The sequence below is a fragment of the Parus major genome, chromosome 3 (genome assembly GCF_001522545.3).
Source record: "Parus major isolate Abel chromosome 3, Parus_major1.1, whole genome shotgun sequence".
In the NCBI taxonomy this organism is placed as follows: Eukaryota; Metazoa; Chordata; class Aves; order Passeriformes; family Paridae; genus Parus; species Parus major.
Window position 1 is genome coordinate 50,672,439 of NC_031770.1, and position 19,917 is coordinate 50,692,355.

Sequence of the window (19,917 nt, forward strand, 5' to 3'; positions counted from 1 at the left end):
TATCCCATGAAAGCAACAAAGAACAATAGCCAAAGTTCTTCCTAGGTAATAAAATTATGTCTGGTTTCTTTTTCTCCTCCCCCCATCCCAGGAAGCTTCCATAGTATGACATTTAAATTTTGGTGCTGTTAATTTCAAATATCCCTTTTCATTGAATGAGATCTTAAAAATATGCCACAATTCTATTGACAAAGTATCCAGTGAAGAAGCTTTTCATAAAAAAACAGACACAACTGACATTTGGTCTTGTAATTTTTTTTTATTCTAAAAAAGGAAATGAAAGAGTTTTATTTTGCTAAAATTAAACAATGAGCCCTAATAACAGGAATGATACTGGCCTTGGTCCAAAACCCTCTGAAGTTAATGCGGAAGCTTGCATTGATTCCAGTGGGCTTTGGGTCAGACCAATTTTGAACTAAAGACAGAATATTAGCTTTGTTACAGAAATGCACTTGTCCTCATTTACTTGGCATCACACACCTGCTGTTCACATAGTGCATGCATTTTTACCTGTTTTATCTTCTTCAGGTGTGACACAATTGGAATTGAAAGAAACAGCTGAACCTCCACCCATAACATGTGTGAATATTGTCCTGGAGAACAAAGAATCAACAAAATTAATGCTTCCTTAGAGATTTCTTTATAAATAAAGATATTATTTTTCTTGTTCTGGGTAGGGGATTTTCCTCTTCTACACGTACCTGGGCAGGGACTTCCCCCTAAAAGATACCCTTGGATAAAGAAGTGTCTCCCTCCAACTGCCCCCTTTTTCTCCCACACACTCTCAAGCCCAAATTCTTATTTGAGGAAACTGAGTTTTCTTAGCCGTTTTTCCTCCCAAGTTGTCCACAACAAACAGGATTCCTAAGAGTGAGGTATTGGTCACAAATGTATCAGCAAACTGCTCATTTACAGAAACCAGAATTTTTTCATTTATATGTCCACTTATTTGGGAAGGCTTTTCAAAATCGTTGCCTTTACAATGAGTGTGGCAATGTGAGATGACAGTTTCTTCCACATAAATTGACATCAGATTACCCCGCCCAGATAAACCAATAGCAAATGTGACTCCAATAGCCAAAATGTGTTTTTCTCTCTCATAGGGTAAAGCATCCATATTTTAAGTTTGCATTGCATCCTATCAGATAATGTTAGACCTTATAATCTAATGCAGTACTTACAATACCCATAAATCACTCAATCTGACATGAATGCAGAGAATATTAATTCTTTTCTTTGAGCAGAATGCAATCATGCCTTCATACTGCCTTAAAACCAGTGAGGAGTCATATCCAATAACTATCCCAATTATCTCTCAGCACAATGTTTTCCACCTGCAAGGAATGATTATGTGTCAGTAATGATGATAAAGTCCTTAAAGAGATGTTGATGCCTCATGGAAAAATTTGAAAGACATATTGTTCAGAGAGAGTTCTGCTTACAGACTGCATCACATATATCTGATGTATTTCTTTTCCCTATTTTTTATTACTAAGGACATATGCATAAAGAGATATTGTGTGTCAGGGAAATCATCATTATATAGCTAAAGTAGAAACTGGCAATCATGTGTGTTCTATTCTTATTTTGACAGAGAGTTCACAATGACCTTGGGGAAGTTTTGTAAATGTTGTGTGTCCTACTCCAGGGTGGAGACAATTTCTGTATGAGGCTAAGTGTCAGTTCATGGCAAGATGTTCCATACTGTTGATGGAATATGCCAGAAAAGGGTTAGAGCATGTTCTTACCATTTATACCACAAGTCGTTGGTCTCTTCCTATTGAGCCTAAATGCGGAAATTAACACCTGTCCATTACAGTTTTAGGTGCCATAGTAGAAGATGTACTGAAAAAATTGCAATTTAAGTAGTAAAAATCAAGGAAAAAAGGGACAGAGAAGAGAGTGATGTTGCGAGGGGACAGTCTTTTATCAAAGTTACAATAGTTTTATGTATCAAAATATGGAAAAGAATCTGTATTTCCTGTCTTAGTTGTTACCTCTGCGTGGGCAGGTAGAAATAGAGCTGTCCTAATCTCACTGAAGCTCCACTGCCAGAGATGTCAGATCATTGCATTAGCTGGAGCCTGCTGTTACATTAATGTAGCTGGATGGCTTCTAGACAGGAGCTATCAGAGGAGCTTTGGTCTCTCTGTGTGAACAACTCTGGGTCTCACAGCAAAAAAAAAGTTTTCTAAACCACAGCCCCTCTGACTGCAGGAGGTAGTGAATGTGCTTGCCTTGCAGAATTCAACTGATTTGCCGACCTCACCAACATTCACTCAAAATCTGCTTTCCTAGCAGCTTCATTCTGAGTGCGTTTTAATAATTAGTACCTCCTGCAAAACAAGCTAAGTACCAGAAACATATTGCTTCCAAGAGGTAGTTCCTTCCCTCTTTTCTTCCCTCTGTTTTTTCCTCTATTTCTCTCTCTCTTCTGGAACTCTTTGAAGAGACTCTCATCTTGTTATTTAAGGGCTTTCCAAAACATAGGCTCTAAATTTCAGGCTTCTCTTCACCTGTTTCTATTTTCAAAGCAACATGAACACCTTTATACTAAGTATCAGTTTTCACAATGACCAAATGGTAATTTCCAAAAACTAAATTTTCGGAAGTCAGACTCTTATATACAAAAGTTTTAACTACCTTGCAGCACCCAGTAACTTTAGCAGGATTAGCACTGACTGCCATTTCTATACAGAAAGTCACCTCTCTACACAGGTCTGTGTTTGAGTTTGCAGGACTTGTGTGGACAGCCAGGAGGAAAGTTATGGTTCTTTGCAGGGACCCTTCATCTTGCTTCCATGTGACTGACAGTCGGACAAGTGAACCACAAAAGTTTACATAATCACCTGGACTTCTAATTGCATCCCTGTCCTGAATTATCTCCTGTAATTTCTTTATTTATCTATATATATTTTTTAAAGTTTAATTTTAATTAATTAACAATTTTATTATCAATATATTAATATATTAATATAGCTATATATTAATACTAATTTATTTTTTTTTTTAATTGACAGTGCTTCTTGATCTGGCTGTCATCATGCAAACTGTATTGTTAAATGGTTCTAATAACTTCCTGCATGCAGGTAGTATGTACTTCATGCAGCAAGTAGTATCTACCATATGTTAAGGGACATACGTCAATCATAATTGACTTAAACTTAGTTTCATTGCTTTTGTGGGTTTAAATCAGATCCTTAATGCCACTTGAAAAATTTTTTGTGGTTACATTTTAATACTTTTTTCGCTAAACCTTCCAGAATTATGTCCTTTCCTGGTGGGTGATACATCGAATTTCCAGAGGGGGGGAAAAACCTACCATTGAAAAGCATGAAGATATGCATGACAGATTGTTCACTTGACTTGCACATTCAAAAATATCTAATTTGTGCTTACCAGAGTAAAATAGCTGCTTTGACATGATTGTGGTCTCTTGTATGATGTTAATCCATAGGGCTAAAGCCATTGTAATTCTAGTTCAGATGTGCATATTTTAAAAAAGAATTATTAAAGAAGGTAATTTTAAATACTTGGGCACTGACATTTTTATATGAATAATATTGGTTTTAATTTCTAAAAAATTTAGAAATATGTCACAATAGGGAACTTTTGGATTTAGTTAATCTGCTAGCTACAAAATTCCTTTTTAAAGAAGTAAACTTTGTAATCCAACTCTAGCAAGCTCATTATTTTCCAGAGGATGTTAGCATTCATGAAATGTATTTGATTTACAATTCTAGAACATCTGTTTGCTCAAAGAAAGCATTAGTGTAAACAGTAAAGAGGTCTTCATATTATTCTGCTAATATTTTGGCCTCAGTTTGAAGTAACTGTCTAGTTTCAATTTGCTCATGTCCACTGTCTGCTTAAACTCTTAGACACAGTTAATTGTTCTTTTCATTATTTACAATCTTTATACCTGTTCATTAGGAGTTGCAGGGAGTCACAATCAAATTTATGTTGTTCAGTCATTCTTTTAGAGCAACAAAGAGCAGCAATCCGGTTTCATCCACTGCCAAAGCATTTCCTGTCTGTTAACCCTATTTTATTACCAAAACCTTTTTGCACAGGATCATGTGTTTATTCTCAAAGCGTTCTTAGCACTAGGATGACATATAAATATTTAATATCAGTTTTCAAGTAATGTGAAAATGTTAGACTATTAAAAATGTTGGGAATAATATTTGAATAAATGGATCCTCTGTCGTCTGCAGTATCCAACTTCCTGATACCGTAGTGCCCAGTTTTTTCCTCTCTTGTTAGAAACTACTGAAGAGGTATAGCTCACTACTAATGTTGTCATCAAGAAAAACAGAAATTTTAACACTTTACAAGTGGCACAAATCAACACTTTAAATGTGAATGTGGGATCATGGTAATGATAAAACTCTAGAGGTCTGAACTGAGAAAACTATTAGGATTGCTCCAGCTTCAGTGAGCGGAGAAACTGAAAGGATCTTTCCAAAACATACTGGATAAATGCCAGAGGAAGGAGGTCCCACACCAAGCTGGGAAAGCACTCAAATGTTTATCTTCAGGACACCAAAACTCTTGGCCTAAATATTTTCTGTAAGAAATTATGTGATAAATTTTGCATTGCTCAATAGTATTGGAGGAAATCAGGCAAACTTTTAAAGCTTGAAAATGAGTAAACTGTGAGGGAAGGGTGCTTTAATTCTACATTATCTTGGTCAGAATCTAAAAGATGCAATACATTAACATCTGACTGTGGAAACAGGCAAAAGTGAAGAGAAATATGGTATGTCCTACATTTTGATCAGTCTCAGAAACGGGTTGGAAAAATTGCCAACATCATTTTATGTTATATGTGTTGATGTATAATCGGAAAAGCTGCCTGTCACACAGTGCACAATCCAAATAAAAACAAGGGCAACAGGTGTATTCAGAAAGATGAAGTGAGAGAAGACAAGAAAGGAATGATACAATAATGCTGAGAATTATATTTTCAGCATAGCAACAAACTAGTTCCTCAAAATCTTTTTGTAGGGTGAAAAATGTTTTTAAGATGAGCTGGTATAAGAGCAGACTTTGTGGGTTTTTATGAAAACTCCTTCCAAACTTGAGTGGAACCTTGGGTGAAGCATTCAGAGCCAAGGATAGCAATGAAGAGCCTTTAGAAGAATAAAGAAATACCTTCTATTGCAGCAGTAGAGAAGATGCAGCTGAAAAGATACGAAAAATAAATTAGTAGTTGGCAGAATCAGTTGATTAGGATGGTCCATGTGTATAGACAAAAGATGAAGTGTATAGACATGAGATCTACATAGGAAATGCTGCTTAGGAGATGTGGAGCACAGGATTTGGATATCTAGAGAAAGGTGCATGACATGGGTCTTCCTTAGCATTCACTGGAATAAAAAGTTGTGATACTTGGGATTAGAAAGAGGAATACATTCAAAGGTGATATAAAGCTGCATAAAAAGTGCATTAAAGGATATAAAAGTGAGGTTGTTCTGGCTTGAGTCAAGCAGACTGCTGTGGTGGGAGGCTTTGCTCTCTTTCTGCTGCTTTCAGCCTCAGGAGTGATACACTCCACTCTTCTTGCACATTAGATAGGAGCCTGGCTACCCTTCAGACCAGTCTTTCCTTTTAGGTCAGTTCTTAGCTTGCTTTCTAGCAACAGTCCGAGTTGGCTCTGAGAATTGGATCCAGCACATATAGCATGTAAGGGTAATACCTGTTTTGAGATTTCTACTGTAGAAAAAAGTAGTAATAATAACAATAATAATAGTAATAAAACCCTAATGCCTCCAAACTGAACAGTATGATAACCTTAGCTCTAAAATAGTTTCATATTGTGGCCTTAGGCAAAATGCTGAAATTTAGATTCTGTTATTTTTATATGTCATACATGAATTCAGATAAAGTACACTTCATACATATTTAAGATATTATAATCATAAACTGACCATGAAACAGCAAACAAGTTTCACTACCTTAGAAATATCCTGACTGACAGGATATAACTAAAATTTAGATTTTGCTCTTTGTGCTGTAATTGTTACTGTAAACTTATGGCGTTAATATATGAAGAACACTGTGTTCTGTATTTCCCATGCTATATATGTGATCATGTAACTTAGGTATGAGAGTCTCATATGACTTCTGAAATCATGGAAGAAATTGTAAACTAATCATATATTTTCTTTTAAGCTGAGTCAGAACCTTTCAAAATCTTGGGAAAGCGGTGTGGAGACTTACAACTGACTCCCATTCTTTTTCTTTTTTTTTTTAATAAAGCAGTAACACTAATTCCTAAAGGATGCTAACAATGAAGTGTCTTGCAGAAATAATGTTTTAAAGACTATAATGTTTCTGTCTCCTCAGAATTTGCGCCACAGAATTTATGCTGCTGCAGAAAAGTTTGTGTTTATGGTAGGTTGAAAAGAAAACAAATTTCTGATGTCTGAAATTGCAGCTTTGACCTGGGATCTTGGCTGAAGTAAAGCTCATTGCAAATCTCAGCTTCAAAACATAGAACATATCTTGGAGTTCGATGAAGGAGGGGTTTCTGGGATTCAGAACTTAGCCTATAGACCTAGAAAATGGAACAGATGGTGGATCCATGCTCTAAGTCAACCTTCAGGAGAATACAGCATTGGTTATTACAGAGGACACTATAGGATCACTGGTTACCTCAAGTTTACAAGTGCTATATCCAAAAAGGATATAGATATATGTATTTTCTCAATGGTTCCTTTATCTGAAACATTTATAGTTAAAAAAAAAAAACTAGAGTGGGGGTTTTTTTTAGGTAATAAAATATTTCAGTGGGTGCGTTTGTATGAGCAGCATGTTTTTCAATCAATTAATTAGCAGTTAATTAGAGGTAGGAAGAGATACAAAGGAATTGAATGATCAAAGGGAGGAGGGAGGTAAGTGTAGCCAAAGGGAGCCAGTATGGAAGAATTTTGAGTGTCACTAAGCTGGCATCACTAGGACCACTGGTCTCAGGTTGTTTTATTTACCCACTGACCACTTATTCTATTAAATTTTCCAATGGCTTCTTCAGATTGAAGAAAAATTGACCATAGTCGTGCCTGTCATGCCTATCTCAGATCTAGTTCACATCCTCAAGCTCTTCTTGGTTTATGCAGACTGAGTTAAATTACTTTTTTAATTGTATTTCAATGAGAACCTTTTCTTTCAAGTCAGTGCTCAACAGTGATTGATGGAAGGATGTAGGGAAACATTGGCTTTTCTCAGGATATACTGTAGATGACCTTATGTCCTATGTCCTTGTTTCATTTGAAAAGAATAATTACTAATCAATAGTGAAGGGTTAGGTGACACAGTAGGTTAATTTACTAGCCTTTTGCCTCTGGAGAGCTGGATTCTGGCTTAGGTCACTTGTAAAATGGGTTTGGTGGTTTCAGCCTCGTCCCTGGTGGATATCTGGCTATATCACAGAAAACAGGCATGAATTTGATATGTGTTAGATGCCTGGCAGTTTCTGCTTAGGGAAATCTCAGAGTTCAAGCTGTGGGGAGCCAGGCATGGGCAGGACGGGCACACACTGACATCTACAAGCAGAATTAGGGCCCAGCACCACAGCCTGCCTGGCATGGAGCACCCAACCCTCCAGCAGAGTTTGGGGCATGGCTCCCACTGCAGCCAGGTGCATGCACACTTTTAAAGACATGAGCTCCTCTTTCTCCCTGTAGCTGCTGAAATCTGACAGGGAATGCCTTTCAGGACATGCCTTTATAAATCCAGGATCACAGTTACCTTTTTCTCAGAAATACCCACCCAGGAAGCTGCTTTCAGTTTGTGCTTCAGGAAAGTTCATTTATGAGAGTTTTATGAGTAAAAATATCTTATCTGTTTATAAATTGGGACAATAATATAGTTTCAGACATTTTGTAAAAATTATTACATGTCTTTGTTCATCAGCTCCAGATATTTAATGTTTTGAATGAGCATCTTGACATTGTGTAGGAGGCTCCCCTGGTTGCTTATGTGATATAAACCATTATATGATTCTTTAATATCAGAACTGTTTTAAACTTGATAGCCTGTTGAAACTTTATTTTGTTTTCAAAGTGTAACTTTGATTGCAGTCATTAGTTTAATTTAGATTTTTGATGCTTGTAGCTGGTCTGTCACTGAAGTTTCTGACTTCACTGAGGGTAGAGAATGGGATTTGAGAAATTCAAGTTTGATTTGTGCTTTTTTGCTGTGCTCAGAGTGGTGCCCTCCCTTTAGTAGTCCGTCTCATTGAACTGCAGAAGGTGGGAAAAGAGTGAACAAGGAATTGCAGGCAGAGAAGAAGCCTCTTGTTCAGCACTCAGTTACATTTCAAGTTAAGTAGAACTATAATTTGAGTATATAAATAACTGTAAAATACATGATGTTAGGCACAGAAAACTAATGGACAATTTTGACAATTTTGGATTTACTCCCCTTTTTCTTCTGCTCTAAGATGGACTTTTAATACTCATTCTTCCCTTCAGGAGATTGTAAAGATTGGTGCTTGAGAAGGATTTAGAAGTGACTGTGAGTAACCTAATGAGGAATTGGAAGGGGTGAATAATTTTATAATCACTGCTGGTTTTGATAGGCATTAAATAAGTTCAAATAACCAATAAGGAAGATGAAATGAAAATTTGAATAATCACCCATTTAGATACTGTGCCAGGGGAAGTCTCATGGGGAGGAAAGTGTGTGAACATGAGTGAAGACAATCATGCTACATATACAAAAGGGGATAATGAAGGCTGGATAGACAATCTTAGTACTGGCATTCCCTAATCCTTGTAGGAATAAATGTGGTGTCCTTCTTCAGCTTTTTTTGTTTAATAATGTGGGCACGTTGCATAATAATTCAGACATGGCTACTGTTGTGTGTTCAGGCTGAATTGTCAATTGTCATCTGAATTTTCATGTTATCCCCCTGCAGGAACAGGCTGACTGTAGCACACTGTAATGCTGTCACTGCCTATATCTACCCTGGTGGGAGCTGCTTGTGTAGGCACAATGCCCTGCTGGAACCTGTACACTGAATTAGTCCTTCCATTGGAATGAGGAGGCAACTTGGAAAATAATTTCTTAAAAGGCTAAATGCCTCAGGCTTCATGGAGATGTTCCAAAGGGACTTCCCCACTGACACCATTTTGATTTGACCCCACGGCTCATTTTCTAAGCTATGAAGACTTTTTAAAAAGAAAATTTCTAACACATATTTCTAATTTGTAATATATACTTATTAGGTTTGCCATGTCACGCATTTTAATTGTGAGTTCTAACTGACTGGTTTAACGATACTTCGCAAAGTAAACTCAACATGCAGGTCATAAGTTCAGAATGAATGAATCCCTGGATGTTTACCAAACACCAAAATTAAATTACATTCTTAATTGTTTTGCAAATACTTTGGCCTAACTAATTAAATAGGAATGACTTTCTGCGTTGCTATAGTGCAAGGAATATTAAAGTCTTTAGGAGTAATTTCAAATTAGCAAACTCAACTACTTTCATTGTACACTATGTGGTCAGCTAGCACTTCAAAAATAGAAACCCCCGTATCCTCCCAAAGCAGACACACTAAAAAACCAATAATACGTTACAACTTCAGTTGTGAGAAATACCTCTTGAGGACAATTATTAGACTGAGTATATTCAGTGTTTCTAAATTTCCACCTACCTTCCCTGAGGCTCTTAGGGAGTCTTCCAGAGTATTCTAATGAGTTCCCAGACTAGGAAGAATACGTGTTAAGAGGTATTTTCTCTTTGTTTTCCCTGATCCTTTACCAAATCAGTGAGACACAGACCTCAAAATACACAGGTGGGAAGGTAATTCAAAAAGTAAGTTTAGCTGTTCGGTACAGCTGAGGTTGTATCTTGTCTTGATCTCTTCCAGACATGAACTTCAGCTTCATGTACTAGTTCCCTGTGTTCAAGAAACATGTTCCTCTCTCAAGGCTAACAGTTTCTTTGCTCTGGAATAATAAGGACAGGGCTGTGAACAGGGATACTCATGCAGGTGAGTATCTACAAAGGTTTCTGAAACCTTGGATTTGACTGTGCCCATCAGAGAACGAGAACAACATGAGCTGTGTATTCTCTGTGATAATGTGATTCTGAGCCTGTGGACTGTTCCTCTCAACTATGTATAACCTTTTGGTAGAAGACTCTCAAATTGTGTCATGTTGCAAGGGATTGCAATACACCAAGGAATTATGAAAATTTGGATTACACAGCAGCTGTGGATAGAAAGATTAAGATTCGGATGTCTAAACCTTAAGTGTATCCTTGTATATAAACCATAAACCCATGTGTATCCAGTGTATTCTTGCAAGAGTATGACATACAGACATCAAGGATTTAAAGAGTCCTTCTGGCTCTTCAGTAGAGTCATTTGCCCCTCTAGGAGATATCTTTATCCATTTGCTGTTTTCTTCCAAGCCCTTGTAGTCAATGCTATTGGTGTCTAACAAGACTGTCTGACAAATGTAACCTCTTTTTTGGAACTGGAGGAGAAAACTCTAACTTAGATTGTATGCATATACTTTGCTACTGGGATAAACATGGCCTCTGCAGGTCACGATAATACCCTTGAGTCCTGCTTGGGTCATTTACCGACTTATTCTGCAAAGCAAATTAAAAATGCAGAAGATAGAGAAAAAATATATAGTGTTTTGCATTGTTCTCAGAGCTAACCATTATTAAAATGTTAGTCCTGAACACAGCCATTAAGCTGTGCTGGGAAAAGAAAACTTGTGACCCTTTTGACCTCTCTCCTAGTATTCAGAAGAAATGGTTGTGTGTAAAGCATCTGATGACATCAACCATTAAAGTAGAAAATGGTTCTTCTACAGATGTCTGAACCAGAAAAATACCCCAGTCTGCTAAAACTTCCCAGAAGTTTTAAAGGGTTCTGCACTAGTTGGTTAACTGATGTTTCAGAGGGTGGCTGGGATGTCGATACTGGAACCTGGACTCACATGTAATGTTTTCTAGTTTTTTAATATGTTTTTCTTTGTTTATAAGGCCTAGTTGAACTCTTACAGGAAACTACATAAAATTTTTAAATTATGACAAAGGCCTGGCTAGCTCAGCAAGCAAGCAAGCAAGCGACTAGTACAATTCCCAGTATAAATGTCTGAATAAGAGGATTTTGAGGAACATGTTCAGCATCTGAAGTTCCACTGCAAGTTTAGGTGGTTTCTTTTAGTTGTATGATTTTACCTTTTCCTTAGAATAGAACCAAAGAACCTTCAAAATAACATCTTCCGAGAAAGGACCCCCCCCCCCGCCCCAAACCAAATAAGGACAATTAGTGTCCTTCAAAGTAAATTTTTAAAACTCTGTAAGAATAACAGTTTTGCTAAGGAATGAAGTATTTGTGCAGTCATACATGTGTCAGAGATAATTGTGCCTGTAAGACTGTTTGTGCATGCTGCAGCACTCTAACAAGTGCATATTCAATATCCTAAATTGGGATGGGCTGTGGAAAATTTAAGCTCAATGCTACCATTTTTGAAATTTTGTGTAAAAGAACAGATTTTGCTGTTATGAAATTCTTTACAGATCAGTGAAACTAATCTCTCAGGAGAGGAACATAGCAACGAAAACAAACAAAAATGTACACAAGATAATAGAGTTTTGAAATGGAAATAGAGCTTAAGCAACTTTTTTATTTTGAAGGAAGGAAAACAGAGCCCTTTTCAGAGAAATTATGCCTCTCAACTGATTTTACTTAGAAAATGAAGAAGGGTTTATTTGCTGGGTAGATTTCTTCTCATTGGAGAGGATGTATTTTCAGGTTTGTGTTGATGATTTTGAGTAATCATTTCCTGTTTCTACTAGCAGCTCTCAAACAAAGAGATTTCTTGAGTGATAGCTAAAGAAATGCCATATTCAGCCTTGCTGAGAATGTTCATAGTAAACAAAACTTTGTGGTTTATTGGTGTCAGTTGGGAAAGGGGCTCTTTGCTCCTTGTGTTGCTCATTGTATTTCTATTGTTTACCACAGCTCTTGGTTTTATTGTACTTGATGAGAGGCTACATTTTATATATGTGAAACAACAGTTTCAGTGCTTGATACAACTTTTTTTTTTTTTTTTTTTTTTTTTTTTTGTTTTTTTTTGTGGCAGAGCCCCACCTTGTTTTTCACTCACCATAGTATGGCTTGAACTTCTCTGTCCGAAGGTCCTTTGTTAGAGAGGCAGGAATCAAACATCTTGAAAAATATAATTTCCTTTAAGTAAATGCATTGTCATAAGAAAAGTACATCTATTTTTATATCAGATATCTTTTGGGACAGTTTTTTTTCCAGTATTATGTCTACTTCTGTCCTGAATGAAAACCTGATATGACCCTGAAGAGAGTTCATATTTCATCGTTTGTGACAAAAAGATTTACTTTTGTTAATAAAGGCCACAAAAATGAGAGAGTGCCTCAAAAAGATGTAAGTGCAAATATGATTTCAAAGTCCAGTCATATTATAGGAGAAAAGAAGTGAAACAGAGTCCTAATTTGTGTCTGACTGCCTTGTAATTTACAACACCTTTACAGACTGTCAACACTGAGAATTTGGATCATATTTGTAAATTACAACCTATTTTTCCCTAAGTGCTGTTTATCTCTAAATTTCCTTTTATTGCCAAGGTAAATATATATAGTACTTAGAACTGAGAAGTATACAGTACTTAGAAATAAATTTCTGGTTTCTTTATTTGAATAACCTCAGAGTTTCAAGGCACATAGCAGAAGAAATTCAGAGGAATAATATTTTTAGTGATTTTTTTTCTTCCAAGGACAGAGTATTCTGTGAGGCATACAATGACAGGAATTACTGTGCACAGCTTTTTGAGAAGGGTAGTGATTTAAAATAGTAAAATGGCTAACCATTTTTAATAGTGCATTCTAATTGCAGTAGCCTCTTTCTCTGAGCAGGCTCTACTAAGAGATAATTGACCTCTGCGTCTGTTAAGCACTCTCACATTTGGCTTGGGAAGCATAATTCACATCACAGCCAATTACCTTGTGATATAGCCTGCAAAAAACTCCTCAACTATTGGCATAGCCTTGCCATTTCTTTTTCTTTCTGTCTTCCTTACGTCTTTCCTTCTTGGCTATAATATTTGGGTTGTCATATTTGTCAGATGCCCTCTTTGTTCTCTTCCATCTATTCTTTACTGTAGGAATGCAAACAGAAGGAAATAACAGACTCAGAACGGCTCCACCATTTCAGTGCATAAATCTGAACAATGATTTACAGTGACATAGAAAATAACTCTCTGTTAAATATTGCTTTTAGTTAGTTTTGTGTTTAAAGCCTTTCAAAATAGCTGCTGAACTGTATGTGATAAGGAGATCTGATAAAAGAGATTCTGTGTTGCTTGCTGCTGTAGAATTGTCTGTTGTGGTAGGTATTTTTTAATAAAGATTTAAGCAAAGCCATTCAATTACTCAGGGCCCCTTAACTGTTTCTTTCATATCTACTATACTGACCATCCTGTTGGCACCTGGGCAACTTACATAAATTCAAAGAGTGTATAAGAAAATATGAGACCTTTGGGAATAAAAGTCTCACTAACTAGACCTATGCCTCTGTTACTAAGAATGGCCCAGAGGTCAACTGAATATCAGAGTGATTAATAGGTCTAGTAGAGTCTTGCAGACTGCCAAAGTCTGGTTCCCTACTGGAAATATTTAACTATTGGACCAGGCTGACCATAAGCCAAGAAATGACAGCAAAAGATGATCTGACTGGCAAATGGGTCTCAGTCCTACCTCAATAACTCATAATCAAAACCTTAAGCTGCTTTGCCCTAAGTGTCTGTACTTGCTCAAGCAGGCAGAAAAGTTCTGTCTCCACAGCCATTACAAACATGTTTGAAAAGCACCAGTTGGATTTCTGCTGGCATTATCTTATCTAGGCTGATCCTAGTTCCGGCTGTCCCTGTCCCTGCAACTTTTAGAAACTGGTAAACCACAGAAATACCGACGCTGCATAATTCTGGATACTGAATATTTTGGATGCTGAAAGAGTTATGACTCATGACTTTATTAAAACGTATATTGCCAAAAGCATTGAAATTTAGATTATGAGATTTTCAAAGATGCATCTGACACTGAAGAATCACTACTGCATACCAGAGACCTGACAGAAACTCAGTCAAAATCTCCAAAAGTAAAATACTTGTCATATTTCTGGGAAATAGTAACTTTCTATCAGCCACATTTTTCTGTGCCTTAACACCTCCTTGAGAATGGGAACTTAATGAATAACTTGCACTGGATGATAGGTTTATGAAGCAATCTTCTATACTCCAGTGTGTCAGGTTAAAAGCATAAGATACAGTGCTATTTTGTAGAGTAGAATTTCTGAAGTTCTTTCCAGGAATGCATTGATAATATTCTGTGACTGAATACACTTGCTAAGTCTTTAATTTGCTTAATATCTGTGACAAGATAGTTAATAGAGGTTTGAATTTAAAAGGTGGTGTAATATATATTGTATATACTGTATTTATATTATATTAATCCCATGCTTCAGGGCTCCCAGTGATTACTTTTAGGGCTAGACAGAATTTTCCTTCTTTGATCCATAATGGGAGTTCTTTTTTTCACCTGCCTTTGGGCAATGGAGGTAGAGATGTATAAAGTACTTTTAGTGGCATTAAATTTATACATGTCTGATTGGTGTATATTGCTCACACACTCAGGATTAAACCAGTGACCAGATTTGGGGTCAGGAAGTGTTTTTCCTGTGGCTGAGACTGACTGCCTCAGTGGTATTTTTAAAACCTTTTCTTGTACCATGGAACATCATGTGCTTCCTGGCATTTTGTTGAAATTTTATTTGAATAATTCCTTGCTGCCAGATCCTGGGAAGAAACTCTTAATTTTGTGGCACAATATATTTGTGTTCCTTGCCTTTTTATGAAATAACTGAAGTTTATTGCAGCACAGTTTTGGTAGCTGCCGTAGGTGTGGCATAAAATACAGATATTTTATGGACTAGTCTAGATGATAGGCATAAAGATATTTCTAATATAGTAGCCCATGACTGATGTTCTGGACAAACTGTTGCATGTATACCCTTCCACTCCTATTTTCTTGTGTTTTGGACAGTCACATCAGAGATGGGCTGGAAGTGATTTTGTTGTCCGGCACCAGGTTGTCAGCTCCAATCTTTCCTTTAGTTTTGTAGAGAGAAAATCAGACAAAGAATGGTAAGATGGGGATTTTGGGGGTGGAAATCCAGTGGTTGACTGCCTGTGTGCACCAGTGTTTGGAAGAGACACTGAGTACAGCTGGAGAGCAAATTGGCTGGAGTGGTGTAGAAGGTTTTGATTGTTTCCATTTCTGTTTTGTGTTGAAGAAAATGGCCTCAGTTGCTTCTAGGTTACACACAGTGCTTGCAGTCTCAAGCCTGACGCCTCATCTGTTTTTTCCTTTCTTCTACTAAAGCTAATAGTAGTGTAAATGTGGGAAATTGTAGATATGTTTCTGATTTAAATAGAGAATACAATGTGAACCTATTAGATTAATAGTTATAATGAAACCTGCATGCATTTTTCTTGGCAGTCATTTCAATCACTTCATTGTAAGCAATCCAACTTTCCTGTGTTTCCTCAGTGAAGCATATTTCTAGAGAATTCAGTCTTTCCAAGTGCACTGTCAAGTGCTGATAAATTTTTATGAGCTTCAGCTAGTGGGTGACAGCCACCATGGATATCAGAAATTATAGGAGAGCACTTAATGTGTTCTAGTCCTCCTCTGGAGTACATCTGCTTCAAGTGTCAAATCATGACTGGTATAATCTTTACTTTTTTTCCCTTGGTTGTTGGAATAATAACTAAAGCTCTCCCTAGAAAACCCAAACAAGGATCATTAGGATAGAAGACGTTTCATGTTAATGTCATGAAATCCAGCAAAAGCTGAGATGGTCTGGGGTGACAGACCACTGCATCTTTACTTACCTGTTCCTTGGTCAGGGTATAAAGTGAAACAAGCCAGGACCTAAACAATTCTTAAGTGACTGTCTCTTGTGCTGAGCTGGGACATGTTACAAAGATTACACCTGTCACAATAGGATTGGCTATCCACAGAGGCCAAAATTAATTTTATCCCCCTTTAGACAGCTGAGGTTTGTAACCTGGAAACAGAGAGGCTCTGCTATACATAGTGAAGGAGAAAAGGGATTTCAACCCCTAAGAGATCAATATTTACTCTAATATGGTTGTAAATGAGAAAAAAAAATCTACACATTTCGAGGCTAATAGAAGTATTGAAAGCAAGGGACATGAGAAAAGTAGAATATAATGACAAGCTCTAGCTTGATTATTTTTACATACTAAGCCAAGAAGTGGTAAGCACCCCAAAGGAAATTAGCTATCTTATAATGTTTATCATCCTGAGAACTCAAAGTATTTAATCAAAACTGTGAATGTAAAGTGGAGATAAAATGGCTTGCCTAAATATCATACAATAGAGAGAGAAGTGTCCTGGTCTATATAGTCTGTAATCTAGTAAACCATCTAAAAGATTGCATCATATTAGAAGAAGTTCCCCCAATGTTCTAATTATAATTTCTGGAGCCGATAGCTCCGAATTTTTGAGAGGAAGTTCCTTCAATCAAGTTTAAACAAGGTCTTCTGAGCTGGAAAGAAAGAAAAAGTTCTAGTGGAGCATGGCAAGAAGACAGAGAAGGGGTGATAAACAGATATGGTGAACTGGCATGTATAATCAAGAATTATGGACGGAGTAGGGGGAAATGTGGTAATTAGTTAATAGCGGCAGAAGCAGTTTCCGTATATAAATATTTGACTTATTTTGTGGAATAATTCACAGTGTAGTTGAAATATCCACTGACACTTAAGTATTTTGACTTCCATGAAGTGAATTCTGTACCCTTTAATGGTTTTGTCACATCCCTTGATATAATCCTTGCAGATTTGAGCACTGTTCACTTAATTTTTGACATATTTAGTTAGAATATAATGAGCATGTAAAGAAAATAAAACATCATTATATGTAACACAGATGTACCAGATTTTATTTTTACATTCCTATGAGTTATAACACTTACATTGCAGTACCATCTGTAATCCCTGGCAGAGCTGAGGCATTCTACAGATATATAAGAAATGACAGGTACCCTATGACAAACAGCTTACTGCCTAGCACACTGAGCAAGCTGATGAAAGAAAGAAGGTACAGAATATGAGCGAACAGGCTGAGCAAGCTAGCGAGGGAGGTAACAAAAAATAGAAAATTAAATTTACATAGGCATGCAAGTCATCTAGGAACCTACCTCAGAAGTCAGTAGGTTTCAAAACTGGATTTTGCATCATTGTTTTCCAGCAGATGTTAGTTTATTAAACACCACGCTATCACCAAAATGAGATGTTGGTTGTTATGCCAACATGTGGTCTATGGTGCATACCAAAGAAGGTGTGAGAGATGCTGGGAAAGCCTGGGAAGACATGAGAAATAACAAGTTGCACTTTATGTCCATACCTTACTGACGTCACTGAGTATTGAAACCTGCAGAGTCAGAGGGTAGACTTATACCTTCAACATCCCAAAGAATAATTTAATAAAGCATTAATTAAATAAAATATTAGGTTGCTAATTTGAATTAATTTAAAGGGACAGTCTCAGGTTCTTGCTAGGCTATTTATGTTCTCTGCACTTGCATTTACATTGCAAGTAAAGTCCAGGACATGGCTTGTCTGGAAAAAAGCTCATTGTGCTTATTCGTAAGAGAGATACCAGAGTCCACGGTATTTTGAAAACAATTAATTGGGTACATAGCACTACAGTGAAAGCATTGCAATATCACTTGATCCTGTGGGAGTACCAACAATACAAGAAGTGACTGAATATTTCCTTTTCCAGGATACTACACTCAATAGCTTTTGTTCAGTTTAAGAGGACTTCCACTTTGCTTTAATTATGGTATTTCATTACTGTCCATTTAATGAAAGAAGTTTATTGATGATATCAGCTTGGTGCATGATATATGCAATCAAAAACCATCAGTGAATCACCATGAAATAAAGGCCATGAACACAGGAAAGGCACCAGTCAAATGATGCTTCTGTGCTATGAACTAATGTGTCTGTATCAGCGTCCAGCCCCCCAAGGGGATTACTGAGTCTACCTTAAATTTTTTCTTCAAGATGTCTGAAAACAAAGAATTACTTGGCCATATTTATATACATTTAAATAGAATCACCAGTTCTAGAAGTGTAGGCATTTACTGCTGGTAGAAAACCTAGAGGATTTATATACTTTTTGGCATTCTTCCCACAGTGACAAATTGTCCTTTATTCAGGGATTCATTATTCCAGGTGATGAACTCTTGCCAAAATTTTCAAGCTCAAGTAACTAAAACTAGATACCCAGAGAAAAGGTTCCTAAATTGTTCACATAGAGTTCCAATTCCTGACAACAAATGAGATAAATTAAGGAGTGTTGCACACATGAAGCAATTTTGAAAAGAATTTTATTAAGTCATTTAGATGACAGAATGTGGTTGCTTAAGTATGGAAATGCCTGCAGATTTTACCTGAAAAAGCAAAATCCATAAAAGTTACACACAGGGAGGACAAGTGAATAAATTAAATGTTTTAATAAGCTGGAGAGTGATACGGCAAGGGAAAAAAAGTAAGTAAGTGGTAAATGATTTATCATTTTCTATGTAGCACATTTTTTTATGGTTCATTTCCTCCCCAATGTGAAATCTATAAAAAGAATCTTCAAGGAAATTGTGCAGAGTGTGGGGTTTCATTAACATATTACAATTACCCTGTGGCCATTCCTTGCTGTTAATCACAAGACCACAACAACTTCTAAAAATACAAACCCACAAAAGGGTAGCTGTTATGAACAGATTTCTCCCCTCGCCACAAAAAAACCTGGAGCTTAAGAAAAGAACACAGACTCTTCATCATAAGTAGGCTTTAATTTCTGTCTACACTGTGTGCTTCTTACTTCAATAACCTCAGAATTTGTGACTGAACAGCACTGTTTGGGCAGCCTATTGCCTACTTGAAAATCTCAGAAGCAATTACTTTCACAGAATTAAGATTTTATCATACAAACTGGACAACACAAGTGAGGCTATTTGTTAAGCATTTAATCATATTTTATCAATTGTCCAGAGTTTACATCTCACCACAGATAATATCTCACTTTGAATGTGAACAACAAATGGAGGAGAACCTTAACTAAATGAAGTTGTCTCTGATTGGTATTTGAATGGCTTTCTTGAAAACTGACTGCTTGCCTGAGGCAGGGAAGGCAAGGAGACGAGGGTGGGACCTGAGATGCTGAGCAGTGATTAAAACATTCATAGTTCACACACAGCTCCTTCAGTGGGAAAGACTTCAAACGGGTCACAGAAAAACGGAGCTGGTGAAGTGTCTGGAGCACAAGTCCTGTGAGGAGCAGCTGAGGGAGCTGGGGGTGTTTAGCCTGGAGAAAAGGAAGCTTCTCTTCAACTCTCTGAAAGGAGGGTGTAGCCAGGTGGGGGTCAGCCTCTTCTCCCAGGTAACAAGTGATAGGACAAGGAAATGGCCTCCACTTGTTCCAGAGGAGGCTTGGATTGGATATTAGGAAAAACTTCCTCATTGACAGGGTTGTCAGGGAACATTCTGCCCAGGGAAATTGCTACCATCCCTGTAGGTATTTAAAAGATGTGTAAATGTGGTGCTGAGGGCCATGGTTTAGTGGTGGACTTAGTGATGCTGGCTTAGTGGTTAGACTTCGATGCCCAATGCACTTGGTCTGATCTTAGAGGACTTTTCCAGCTGAAATGATTTTGATTCTATGTACGTGAGGTAAATTATGACCAGCTTTTCATACAGGGAACTGCAGTGGGGCTTGTTTTGTATGCAGATGTTGGGTAGCACTGCTTTTAGGTTTTTAGGCAAT

General features: G+C 37.0%; 1 long non-coding RNA gene across 4 annotated transcripts in view; it reads left to right on the plus strand.

Annotated features, from left to right (window-relative positions):
* LOC117243662 overlaps positions 1-19,917 on the plus strand; it is a 62,950-nt gene that overhangs the window by 35,628 nt on the left and 7,405 nt on the right. The window contains exon 1 of one of the 4 annotated variants that reach the window (XR_004496388.1): positions 9,359-10,006. The exons of 2 other annotated variants lie outside the window; for them this stretch is intronic. This is a non-coding gene — a long non-coding RNA (uncharacterized LOC117243662). Of the gene's footprint in view, positions 1-9,358; positions 10,007-19,468; positions 19,510-19,917 lie in introns of those variants that run through there. One more of the 4 variants, XR_001520480.1, reaches the window with a different exon arrangement.